Source organism: Saccostrea echinata, unplaced genomic scaffold (genome assembly GCF_033153115.1).
Source record: "Saccostrea echinata isolate AGI-Se365-2 ecotype Australia unplaced genomic scaffold, CSIRO_AGI_Sech_v1 ptg000047l, whole genome shotgun sequence".
Classification (NCBI taxonomy): domain Eukaryota; kingdom Metazoa; phylum Mollusca; class Bivalvia; order Ostreida; family Ostreidae; genus Saccostrea; species Saccostrea echinata.
In genome coordinates this window covers 1,325,154-1,338,537 of record NW_026889796.1, presented here as the reverse complement: position 1 = coordinate 1,338,537, position 13,384 = coordinate 1,325,154, and the positions used below count along the sequence as shown (strand labels likewise).

The 13,384-nt window shown below is 32.4% G+C and overlaps 1 protein-coding gene across 1 annotated transcript in view; it reads right to left on the bottom strand.

The window, feature by feature from the left end:
* Nucleotides 1–13,384, bottom strand: part of LOC133202316 (leucine zipper putative tumor suppressor 2 homolog) — an 83,289-nt gene that overhangs the window by 39,038 nt on the left and 30,867 nt on the right. The window lies entirely within an intron of this gene.

Genomic DNA, 13,384 nt, shown 5'->3' with positions numbered 1-13,384 from the left:
GTTTTCCTCATGTCAATCACAAAAATATCAAATTTTATTAACTTTCAGCAAATCCCAAAGCACAATATATTATAATCTACATCCCATCAATAACTGCCAGAAAGTAATCCACGAGGATAATTGTAAACACTGTCGAATTAACTCAGTAGTCTTCAACAAATGAAGTTTCAAAGTGTTGATTATGGAACAACAAAATTGCACTTGAAGATGACACCAGGTACTCTGATACGTGTATTTTGAGTTCAATCTGGACTATGTACAGTGCCTGTAGGAAAGAAAGCCTGATTTTAGAATAAGCACACTATCACTGATATTTTACATTACTTAGAAAAACGAAATTGTTCAAGTTTTAGTGAAACTATACTGATATAAATATAGATGTTTTTAATGACATTGAATATTATTTCCTCTCCTACAAGTCTATTAACGAATTCAAGATATCCCAAGTCAACTTTATTTACCAGTTATTTACTGTTTACACTGCTCATCGTGCTCATTAATTCAAAGAAAAAGAAAACAAACCTTTAATGTATTGCAGTAGCAAGATACCCTTTCACGTATTTCACTATTTCGTCATGGTTATCCCTTGAACTGGGTTATCATAACTCTCATTGATACATCACCTTAGCTTGTTGTGTTTTCTTTGTTTAGATAGCCGCTCAAATTAACGTTCAAATATATGTGTGTCATTTCCGGGAAGATAACTCTGCACTTTACAGTAAAACGTGTTTAATTTCTAAACGCGTTTAGATATAAAACATGTTAAGACATAAGTGTTTAGTTTTTAAACACAGTACTATACATGTTTAGATCTAAACATGTAACAGAAGTGTTTATTTCCTAAACACAATTTTTACAGTGTAGACGTGGTACACATGAAAATCTTATCAAGATCAGCCAAAGTTATATTTAAAATTCGGAAACATCTGAGATTTTTCAAAAAACTTATTAATAATATCATTTTTTAATACAATGTATTATTCTGTTGTTGGTTCAAACGGGGGAGTAATGCTTACGTTTCAAGAGAATTTCAAAAAGAATTGTTACGAGTGCATATGAACGGACCAATCTATTTTTTAAAATTTACGAGATCGCCTACATTCTCATTAGAGGCTTACATGTAAATACAGTTGACGTGTTGAGTTCTGTATATGGAAATTAAATGAAATCTAAATTAACACATTTAACAATTTTAGCTTATTGTTCCCAATTTTTGATTAAATCAGTTTGACCTTATTCAATTTCATGTTTAATTGCTGTTTAAATCTACCCAAACAAATTTACACCTACCCACCATATTATATTAAAAACGTTATATAACCTATTGACGCATCATTCCAACCTGCCCAGGCCTGTAGCAGCGGTTTCAAAAAGGGGAAGGGGGGGGGGGCAAATTCTCAAAAAAATCTGACTAGCAAAAAATAAATGAATAAAAATAAAAAAATAAACTCACCAGACTAAAAGATCGGGGGGACTTAATTAAATAATCTGAGAAGCCAAAAAACCCTAATTAACCGTCCAAATCCTGGAATTTGCCTGTGTTCGACCTTACAGAAACAAAAAGTGGGGGGGGCACCATTTAAAGGAAAATTTACTAAAGCAAATTACTAACCCCCTGCCCCTCCCCGCGTTCTACAAATACTCAGACGGACGGAAACCTAGACAGGCAGGGGGACTGACAGCTAGACAGACGGACGGACGGACAGACAGACAGATAGATAGATAGATAGATAGATAGATAGATAGATAGATAGATACATGTATTTGGGATTTGTTAAAAGAGGAATTTGCCATTATACTCATATGGGAGCATGGGGTTTCATTTTGTTACCACATTGCACATAGTACCTCTAGTTTAACCCTTAATTAAGAAATCTGCTTTTCTCCCATTCAAGCGAATGTCGTTTCATCAGTAATTAACTTTTTTTTAGGTTATATATTTTCTTAAGAATACATTGTCTTAAAATTCAAAGAGGAAATGTCGATTTTTGTATTCCACTGATAATCTGATTCTCATCAAATGAAGAAGAGTCATTTTTATTTAGCAATCCGTAATTAATGCCAAAACCCAATTTCTTTGCTGTCGTTGAATATTCAGAGTTCAAGTCTAAATTGCCAACAATCATATAAGCTTTTTTGTTTTTATTGTTTAGGTATTTGTATAGGGTGTCCATGCAGAGTCCGTGGGTTTGTCTTTTTTCAGAATCTTTCTTATACAGTTTTTGCCCGATTTTTTTAAAAAAAAAGATAGATACGTAGAATGCACAGAGAAATACAGTATATATATATATATATATATATATATATATATATATATATATATATATATATATATATATATATATATATATATATATATATATATATATATATATATATATATATATATATATATATATATATATATATATAACGATTTTAAAAAGGTTTAATTAATTAAAAATGCTAATTCCTTCTAAGTATTGGTCTGATTTTTACAAAAAGTCTCTGGATACCAAATAAATTGAATTAAAATAAAATATTAAAAAACCCACACATAAATAAAATGCTAAAAATCTAAAAATGTTACTTCCTTTAAAGTTCTGTCGATTGGAATAGACGTGGTACACATGGAAACCTTATCAAGATCAGCCAAAGTTATATTTAAAATTCGGAAACATCTCAGAGATTTTTCAGAAAACTTAATATCATTTTTTAAATACAATGTATTATTCTGTTGTTGGTTCTGAAAACGGGGGAGTAATGCTTACGTTTCAAGAGAATTTCAAAAAGAAATGTTACGAGTGCATATGAACGGACCAGTCTATATTTTAATTTTCGAGATCGCCTACATTCTCATTAGAGGCTTAAATGTAAATTATAAATACAGTCGAGTTCTGTATATGAAAATTAAATGAAATTTAAACTAACACATTTAACAATTTTAGCTCATTGTTCCCAATTCTTGATTAAATCAGTTTGACCTTGTTATTCCTTATTCAATATAATGTTTAATTACTGTTTAGATATACCCAAACAAATTTACACCCACCCACCATATTATATTAATAACGTTATACAAGTAACAGCTTTTCAAAAAGCTTGCCTGACTAATCAATCAATATCGGATAAGCAAGAGAGGTGCTAAATGTTTCCGTCTTCAAGGAGCGACATAGTTTCGATACTTCTTTACACAAGATGTATACAACTGACTTTCTCAAATGTCATAACCAAATACTACAGATTAACGAATATCTAAGACATGCCACTAGTTGGTCATTTGTTAGTTAGCCCACGGGCTGACTAATTACGTTGGGGTGAAAATGCAAGTGATTGGAATTCTGGGAAAAATGGTTAGATGAGTCGTTCTAAAGAAATTCATATTCAGTTCAGTTCCGATTTTTGGTATTTGTACTACAAAATAGTTGTATTATTTTAAAGACACTTGGTCTTCGGGAGTAGTAATGTTTGACGAATTTGTCTCTTAAATCATGAAAAACTGGACAAATGAATAAAAAATGAAATTCATCTTCAATATCATTTAAATTACATAAATCACATTTCCTATTACTCCTTATTAATTAAGTTATCATACCTTCCAGTTTCTATCTTTAAATTATGTGCTGAAAGTCTAAAACATTTAATTGTTTTTCTGTATTTTACATTTAAAGGTTTCTTTAAATAACCTTGCAAACAAAAATAGTCAACTAAATGCTTATATAACATGCATTTTGGTGATCTACATATATCAGATATAGCTTTTTGTTTAAAAACATCACACATTCTATTGTATGTTTCATTTTTTATACTCATAATCCAGGGATCTTTATACTCCACCACATCTTGATAACATGCACTCAATATTAATTGATTTATTACTTTTTCTTAATTTTAACCAATATTGTAATATTCTGCGCTTTCTATATATATCTAGTGGTATTCTACCTAACTCATAATAAACAGCACTATTGCAAGTATTTTTTTCTTACACCAAGTATTCTTTAACAAAAATTAATATGCACTCTTTCAACATCTTGACCTTTATGAAAACCCCATATTTCAGCTCCATAGCATGACACACTTTTAACATAAGTATCAAACACATTAATCTGAGTCTCAACATTGAAATTTAGATCTTTCATTTTACTATAAATACTAAACATTGCCTTGTTACCTTGTGTTGAACAATGTTTCTGTGTGGATAAAAATTTACCATAATAGTTAAATAACATTCCTAAATAGTTGAATTGATTCACAACCACATTGTTACCATTATATTTCCATTTTTCTTCAACTTTTACATACTTTCCATTTCTAAAAACTACAAATTTTTTGTTTTTTGTACATTTACAGTTAAATTCCATTCTTTTGTATAGCTATAAAGAGTGTTTAACATTTCAACTGATTCCGCTATATTAGGACTGTATCATCTGCGTACATAATTAGAAACAAATTAATCATTTGAAGTTCAACTGAAGCACAATTATTTTCAATAAAATGTCGTTCAAAATCATTCAGATACATGGAAAATAATACAGGCGATAATATTTCCCCTTGCAGAACACCGGCAGAAATACAAAATGTGTCTGCCAATATTCCTTGGTGTTTTATACAGGCTCTAACATTCTTAAATGGAGACTTAATAATACATTACATTTTTCCTTGTATATACCCTCTGTTTGTATCTTGTACCATAACTTAGATCTGTCAATTAAATCAAAAGCCTTTGAATAGTCTACAAAGCAACAGTATAATCTCTTTTTGTTTCTCAATGTCCTGCTAATTAAACTTTGTAGAATAAATGTAGCGTCAATTGTACTTGCACCTGGCTTAAAACCAAACTGAGCGTCTATAATGATATTATATTTTTGGTCCCATTCTAACAATCTATCATTCAAAACACACGTAAACAGTTTTGCTAAACAACTAACCAAAGTTATACCTCTATAATTATTTGGGTCATGCATGTAATTCGCCCTTTTTGAAAATTGGTACAAAACACCCCTTTGACCAACTGTCTGGATACAAACCCGAATCAAAAATATTGTTAAATAGTTTACATAGAATAGGAATCATAACTTCTTTACATTTAATTAAAAATTCATTAATTACACCATCATCTGCATTACTCTTATTACATTTAAGTTTCAAAATTGCTTTCTCTACTTCTAATTCAGATATACGCATATCTAATTCCTCATAGCAAGATGCTAAATGCTGTTCAACACTGTGATCAATATTGTTGGATTCGTTCTTGTTCTCAAAAATACTCTTAAAATGTTAAAAAAAAAAATGATCTGCTGTTATATCATTACCTATCTTTTTCTTATTCTTAAATAACCTGAAAAATTGTCTTGGATTATGCTTTCTTAAATATTCCATGTTATTTCCCTGGTATCATTCATAAATGTGCTTAAATTTCTTTATGGGTTTTTTTTTTTAAATCACATTTCTTGTCACAAAGTGCGTTTCTATTAACAGTAGATTTATTTGTATTAAATATGTGTAGACTTTCTTTGTAATCTTGATATTTAGACTTGCAGATATCATTAAACCAAGGTTTGTCATTATTTATTTTCCTTTCTGCATGTATCAGACCGTCAGTGACCTTACAAAAGGGGGTCATAATATCACACAATATCTTACTGAAATTCTCCACACAAATATCTACCTCATCTTGTGTATTAAATGAATTATGAACATATGACAGAAATACATCCTGATTTTCTCTTACTGTACTAATAGCTTCAAGTTCAGAACCTTCTTTCCATTTGACTGATTTACACAAAAACCTAGATCTGTTTGATATATTTGGATATTTTCAGTGTATACGACATTTGTATTTAAAAAAATAGTTTTTATGGCAAAAGTAAGTGGCGCATGATCAGAGAAGATATTGAAATTTCCTGTCTGAAAATTAAAAACAGTATCTAATCTATTCTCGTCTGTCAGTAAATAATCTATGGTGCTCATACCGTTTGCATTGAAGAAAGTAATATTGCCCTTACAATCCTTTTCCTTTCTACCATTAGCAATGCGTAATCCTGTAGTTTGACATAAGTTAAATTATCATTTTTTTCAAAGTTATTAATTCCTTTATCTATACTATATCTACAAGTTTCTTTTGTAACCGTGTCATAATCTACAAAGAACTGTATATTATTCGCTAAAGATTCTTCGAGTACATCGTTGATAATGAAATCTTCTAAATTTCCACATCTAGCATTAAAATCGCCTGTGACATATACAAAGCCTTTGTGGTAAAAATCACAATAAGATTCTTCCAAATATTGAAAAAAATCAACATTTTCTTTTTTATAGAATACACATTTTCTGGTGGTATGTAATATGCAGCTATAAAAATAGGTTTAACATGTACGTTCGACTTATTTTCAACTAGTAGCCACACCATGGAGTTGCAAAATTGATCAACCACCGATACATTCATATCTAAAATACTATTAACAAAATTTACAATACCACCTCCTTTTCCACTTGTTCTTGGGAAAATGTAACTATTATAACATGGCAATTCTAAACGATCATTATTAGTTATCCAACATTCTAACAAAATGATTATATCATACGCTTTTATAATATCAACAAATTCGTGATCGTCCAACTTAGTTCTTAAACCTTTGTTAACATTCCATGATATTACAGATAATTTGGAGTATCTACTCCCGGGCCTGTCCTAATAACCAGATTGCCCTCCTGCATTCGCGCTTGATACCACTGAGCTGTAAGCTCTACCTTGATCCCAATACTGGATATAACTGCCATTGTGAGGCTGCTGTCCGGCATCATATTGACCTGTGCTGCGTCCGTTTTGCTGATGCATATCTCTTTTGGGCTGAGAATAACTTTCCATACGTGTTTCATAAGATCGCCCTTGTACTTTCATATATTGTGGGTACGTTTCCTTCGGACGCGTATAACTATCTAATTTTGTCGCATGTGTATCCATAGGACGCGTATGTCTATCTATAGCTGTCGCATGTGTTTCCATAGAATAAGTATGTCTGTCTGTAGGCTGTACGTGTGTTTCCCTAGGCCGCACCTGTGTTTCCGTGGGTCTCAAGTGACTGTCCATTGGCCGAACGTTTGTTTCCATAGGCCGAGCTACTGCATCTCTTTGCTGTAATTGTAATTGCCTAGTCTGCACTCCCATTAACTGTGCTTGCGACCCAGCATTGGGTATTCTGTTGGCTTGGTTTTGCACATCCAAATTAATTAACATGATTTTCACTACTGTATAGTTTCCCATTCACATATAGCCGATCTTTAACAAGATTTGTTCTATTTCCTTGGTTACGCGGCTCCTTCGTAATTGGGTATAGCTGTTTCCTTCGTTCCTAAATAGAGTTGGAAAATTGTTCATGAATCCCAAATCCTGCTCCTTTTAGTCTGTACGCTCTTTCCAATATACTGGCTCGTTCACTTTCGTAAAGAAATTTTGCCACAATTGGTCTGTTTTTATTCTGTTGAAATCGCCCAAAACGATGCACATTACCAAATTCCAGTCTCCAATCAATCCCTAATTCATAATAGATAAATTCTCGTAGTTTAGCCTCAGTATCTTCATCTTTAGATTCTCCACCCAAACCAGTGAACACTAGATTGCATTTCATAGAACGCCACTGAAGGTCCACTACTGAATCCTTTAGCTGCCCTATATCTTCTTTTTCTGTTTGTAATAGTTTCACATCTCTCCTTACCACTTCAAATAGTTCTTTTTGGATTTTTTCAGCCTGTAACATGTTGTACTTCATTTCCCGTATTTCCTTCTGAAAATCGTCTACTTTATTAGATACGAATCCAGCACACCTTTCTACTTCCGCAGCTTTTTCCTCTACAGATACCACGGGCACTGGAAGTTAATGTAAATATATAGTATGTGCATGTATGCACATACTATATATTTACATTAACTTCCAGTGCCCGTGACAGATACCAATTTTTTTGTCTGATTCATTAGCCCTATTTTCAATAATTTCCACCTTGTTTTCAACCTGTGATAGTCTTGAATCAAGAGAAAACAGTTTTTGTTCGATTGAATCAAGCTTAGTAAGCTTTTTAATCACCCTGTCAAGTTTTCTATTAGTATCTTTGATTTGTTTAGCTATTTTGTCGTTTGACTCCCTGAAGACCTGGTCAAAGAAACTGGGGGGATAAGCCGAGCCATATGCCTACAAAACGATCGATAAAAAATCAATAAATTCATTTTGCAAAAATTTCACTTTTTGTTGAATTAATGTAATGCTTATTAGCATTTGCATACACATTTGACAAAACCTGAATACTGTAACAGCGAATATGATTCTGATTAACACAACAAAATGGCATCATGCTCAATTTTCACAGAAACTGACATAATTTGGATGATATAACTACATTTTTTAAATAGGGTGGGTCATCGTACCATTTTTTTGAGAACGATTAATGAAAGGCAATGGAAAGATGTTGCTTTTTTCACTTGCAAAAATTTGGTATGAAGACCCACTCTACATAAAAAATTAAGTTAACTTACTTAAATTTTCACCGTGGTCTTAAAAAATTCTAAGTCCAAAAACGCTTGCTAAATATAGAGAACTGCATGCTATTTAAAAAGATATGTAAGTGCGACTCCGTGGTCTAGTGGTTAGCGAGGAGCTCTTTAAAGGGACGTTTATTGAGGAAAGTGATCGAATCATGCTCTGATTTTTTGATTTTTTTTTTTTTTTTTTTTTTTTTTTTTTTTTTTTTTTTAATTTTGTTTTACTTTATAAAAAATGTCTATAGGAATAACATATTTTTCACTGAAAATAAAATATATACATGTAGTAATGAACTTATTTAGAGTAAATTATTTAAAATGCCCGATAAAATTATAATAGATATTTGAATACTTTTATTCCCGTTTTTATTTATTTTAAATAAAAGCGCTTCTAGATCACCATTATCATTACATACGATGTTAACATTTTTATAATATCTCTACAATAAGTGTAAACACTCAATATGCAGATTAATTAATAGAATTAATAGAAGTCCTTACCCATGTTAGACATTTGTGACAGTAAATGAAAGTCAACTGTTTAGCTTGTTTAGAATATAAATATCATTGTGAAAACTACGGTAAACATTAAAATGCTTAAGTAAATTCGAACAATTGAGAGATTTTTTCCAATAAATGTTATTGCATAGCCGAAAAACGGGCATGGGCACATGGCTCGTCTTATCCCCCCAGATTCTTTGTCGGCAGGGGTAGGGGTAGATGTGGCTGGGCCTGGGAGTGATGTTTTAACACTGTCACCATATAGTACCCTTTCGGTCTGCCCAATAACTTCACTTAATGGTAGTGAGTCACAATCAGATTGATCTAATTGTTTGTAACAGAGTTAGAAGTGTCTATGCGTTGTATATAGTGAGGCCACGCTCCTACTAGCAGTAACGTAGATAGTGGGTTAATCCTTTAGCTCAATCTGAGGGTTGTAGGTTCGAGCCACAGTGTGGACACCCCTAGCTAATCGATCATATATGTTCAATATACTTGTTTCTTCACTGTTTTTCTTTTTTCGTTTTTTTTTTATTGTTTTTCTTTTTCTTTTCCACCCATTTCCGCACCTATATAATTACCAGAGGGCGCGCTTCTTTAAGCACACTCTCTGGTCAGTGAGACTGATGAGACGGCCTATAAACAGACTGATCTGTTTTCCGTCGTTCATTCTCGGCGACGAAGTAAGGCCATTCCAAGTTTTTTTTTCTATGTTTAGCGCACAGGCACTTGTTTCGGTAATAAATTTTTAACCCATAGTATAATAATAACACAAGATATCTAACTCCGAAATACACGGAGTACCCCCCTCCCCCAGAATTGCACTCATTTACACTTTAAGAGGAAATACCGGTACACTGACAAACTGTTTATACCTATGTTTTCTACGATAATTTATCTACACAACCATATATGGCATGCTTGTCTTGTCTTTATTTTCTTTAGTCTCCGTAAACAGCGTCAAAACTCTGCTCGCCGTGTGGAAAAGTTGAATTCAACCATGAAATGGTATGTGCTAATCCCGCACAGAGATTTTGATTGGTTAAAAATCTGTTTCTGAAATTACATCGGATAAACATCGTAATGTTTTCAGGGAAAATCAGACGTAAACAAGTTCTATTTACTCATGCATTATTTAAACACTGGAATTGAATTTTTAAACCCACTCATTTTTTAATTTTGTTCTCTGTACCCATCTCCTATTAGCAACTCCTCCTACACCACTGAATAAAATCTAATGAGACTTTCACAGAATATTTATTTCATAGTGTCAGTGTGCATCTACTCTTTTATGTTTCTAATCTGTCAGATATTTGGGATTTTTCATAGCAAAAAAAACGGACTTTGCCATTGTACTCATATGGGAGCTGGGTTTTTATTTTGTGATCACAGTACATGTACCTCTTTAACTATGATATAGTGAGGTCTGCTGGCTGAAAAGAATCAGCTTTTTTCCCACCCATGTCGTTTCATCAGTTACTAACTTTCTTTTCTTTTTATATATTTTGCTAAGAATACATTGTTTTAAATTCAAAGAGTAAAAATGACGACAAAGTTTGTATGAAAATATCTACATCGTTAAACAAGGGCACCGCAAAGCGAAGCATCCTCTTACAAAGAGCATCTATCAATCAAGGCAGCATCGATTCCGATGCAAATTAAGTCACTTCCGTTTCGCACAAGGACAAACTAACACACACACAAACTAAAGCTAACTCACACACAAAAGCGCATTACTATATCCCCTCCAACACCGTTGCGAGGGATAACAAAACTTGGAATTTTACGGCAGTGATCTTTATACTTTCATGTTAAGTTGGTATGCCTTCCGAGTTCAAATTGAGGCAGGTGTATGATAAAATTAATATTCTATCGGGAAGGGGTCAAGAAATAAAACCAAACCTTGCGTGTACATGGGATCCATGTAAAATGTGTTGTCTGACAATGCCAATAAGTGAAATATAAAATCAAATTCAGCTGTCAGTGGCAGTGTCAGGGCTTGATTACTTGTGGGAGTGTGTTTTTATTTGCAATTCTGCCAAGGCCCAGCTATTTGCGAGTGTTTATAAAAACAAGCTAACTATACACTGAGGATGTCTGCAATGGTGACTGTATCTTTATGTTCTCTAGATTGACGCGTTCAGAGACCATTGCAAGCGGTTATTTGTCATTTTCACTCATTCAGCCCCTCGAATTATGCAAGTACTTTCCCCTAGATCTTATATAATATATAATTATTATATATAAGCTTTGATAAACTGTGTAGTAAAGGGGTTACTTGCTATAAGTCGTTACCGTATAATTCTTACAGTTAGGCACTCTTCAGTTATCATACTCATCATTCATTCTTTGTTTTTTTTTTCCATGGGACCTCTGTCGATTCAGAATGTGTCATCTCTCCTTTCGTTTAAATCAGATAGAATATCCTTGAGTAAGCACTGTAAAATGACATTGAACTAGGTTTCCAACTCTAAGGTCAAGGTAAAGACTTATCTACTTAAGTATTTCCAAGTGCACTTTTTAAAAATGTGGTCAATTTAATTAAACCCGCCGCCGCGAAGGCTAAAAAGTCTGCATTAAGGGGTTGTGAAATTTTTATAAGTATATTTGCTCTTGATTCATCGAAAAGAGTCTCGATTGCTCTAATGAGGGTGTTTGCTTTCCTCACGTTTATTGCAAATGGCTTGTTGCGGCAAAACTACCAAACGAATACAATTTTTTTGGGACTGAACCTTTCGGGAGTACCACTGGCAACCACTACGCCCAGTACCCCAACTCAATCTCCATCCACTATAGAAACAGGGCAAACTGACAGGAATTAAATGCCAGACAATTACTATGTACACTCAAAGCAGCACACGTTATTCATTATAACACGAAAATTACGCTTTTATTTGAGAAATTTTAAAATTTCGCGTTGAAAGCTTATGAAAGCTTTCGTACTCAATAAAAAATGTTGGTCACGAAAAAAAATCGTAGCTGCATTATGGCATGTCAAACGTTGCAATATTCGATCTTTTCCATTTGTATTGTATAATTTCTCATTTGTATTGTAAATTTTTTATTTGTATTGTATAATTTTCCATTTATTATCGTTTTAAGAACAGCGTGACAGTTTGCTTGGTGGGGCTTTGCCAAACAATGTCCATTCTGCAGAAAAACTGTCTATCCCCCCCCCCCCCCCACACACACACACACACAAAAGCAACTCTTGTTCTGAATGGTCATTTTTCTGGGCCCATTTTTCTAATCTGTTAGACCGCTTACAGGTAATTTTATGGATTGTTTGTTAATTTAGAATAACATAACATTATGCAAGGTAAAGACTAAAAACAAATTGAACCGGTTCATTAGATTTCTACTTGAGATTTCAACCGAGTTACTTTTCTACGTTGAAAATGATTTGGGTCAATTTTCAACACAGGGAATTAAAATTGGTCATTTTATCAAATGGAAAATTATTTTAAAAAAAAAAAACAAAAAAACAAACAAACAAACAAACAAATGGAAAATTATAGAATACAAATTAAAAAAATATACAATACAAATGGAAAATTATACAATACAAATGAAAATTACACAATACAAATACAAAATTATACCATACAAATAAATTTAAAAAGTTTGAAGGTGTTAATTGAAAGAAATGAAAACATAATTTAGTGTTTTGACAAACTTGAAACCTAGAACCAGTTGCCATTTTAAAGAGTATCTAAAATCATTATGATCTCAATTTAGTGTTGTGTACTTCTGTTTGTAGAATGAAATTCAGCTTTTTCAAGCCAAACTCAGAAAGAAACAGAAACAGAATTGGATGAGGAAAGAAAAGCAAAGCTATGCACATATATGTACATATACATTTGGGATGTTTTGATATAGATTTAGACAGGATAAAAAATGTTAATGCAAATAGTACAAACTTAAACTTGTTTTAAATAAAACAATTAACCTTCTTCCTTTTTCTTTATTGTTACTTTAAGCTTTCCAGCTTAATTATCAGTATATACATTATACATTCAGAAGTGGATAATTTACAGGAGAACAATGTGTACGTACGTAAATAATAGTGAAATAAAAATTACAATTATTGGATTACAAGATCACCTCTTCACCTCAAGCTATAATAAATATATTTACCGAGGTTACACAAATTCTTGAAGTTCTCAGTATTGAACAATTGCAATATTAAATTTATACATGGATGTTTTTTTTAAAGAAATATTTTTAAATAAATTTGCTTCGATAATCTGCATAAACAGGAAATGATATTCATCCTCAACACGTTTTAACGAAAAACATTTCCTGTGGGCTTTGTTTGTTTTATTATATCTCCCAGCTAGTTTCAATAGCTAAAAGGTGTGAGGATGA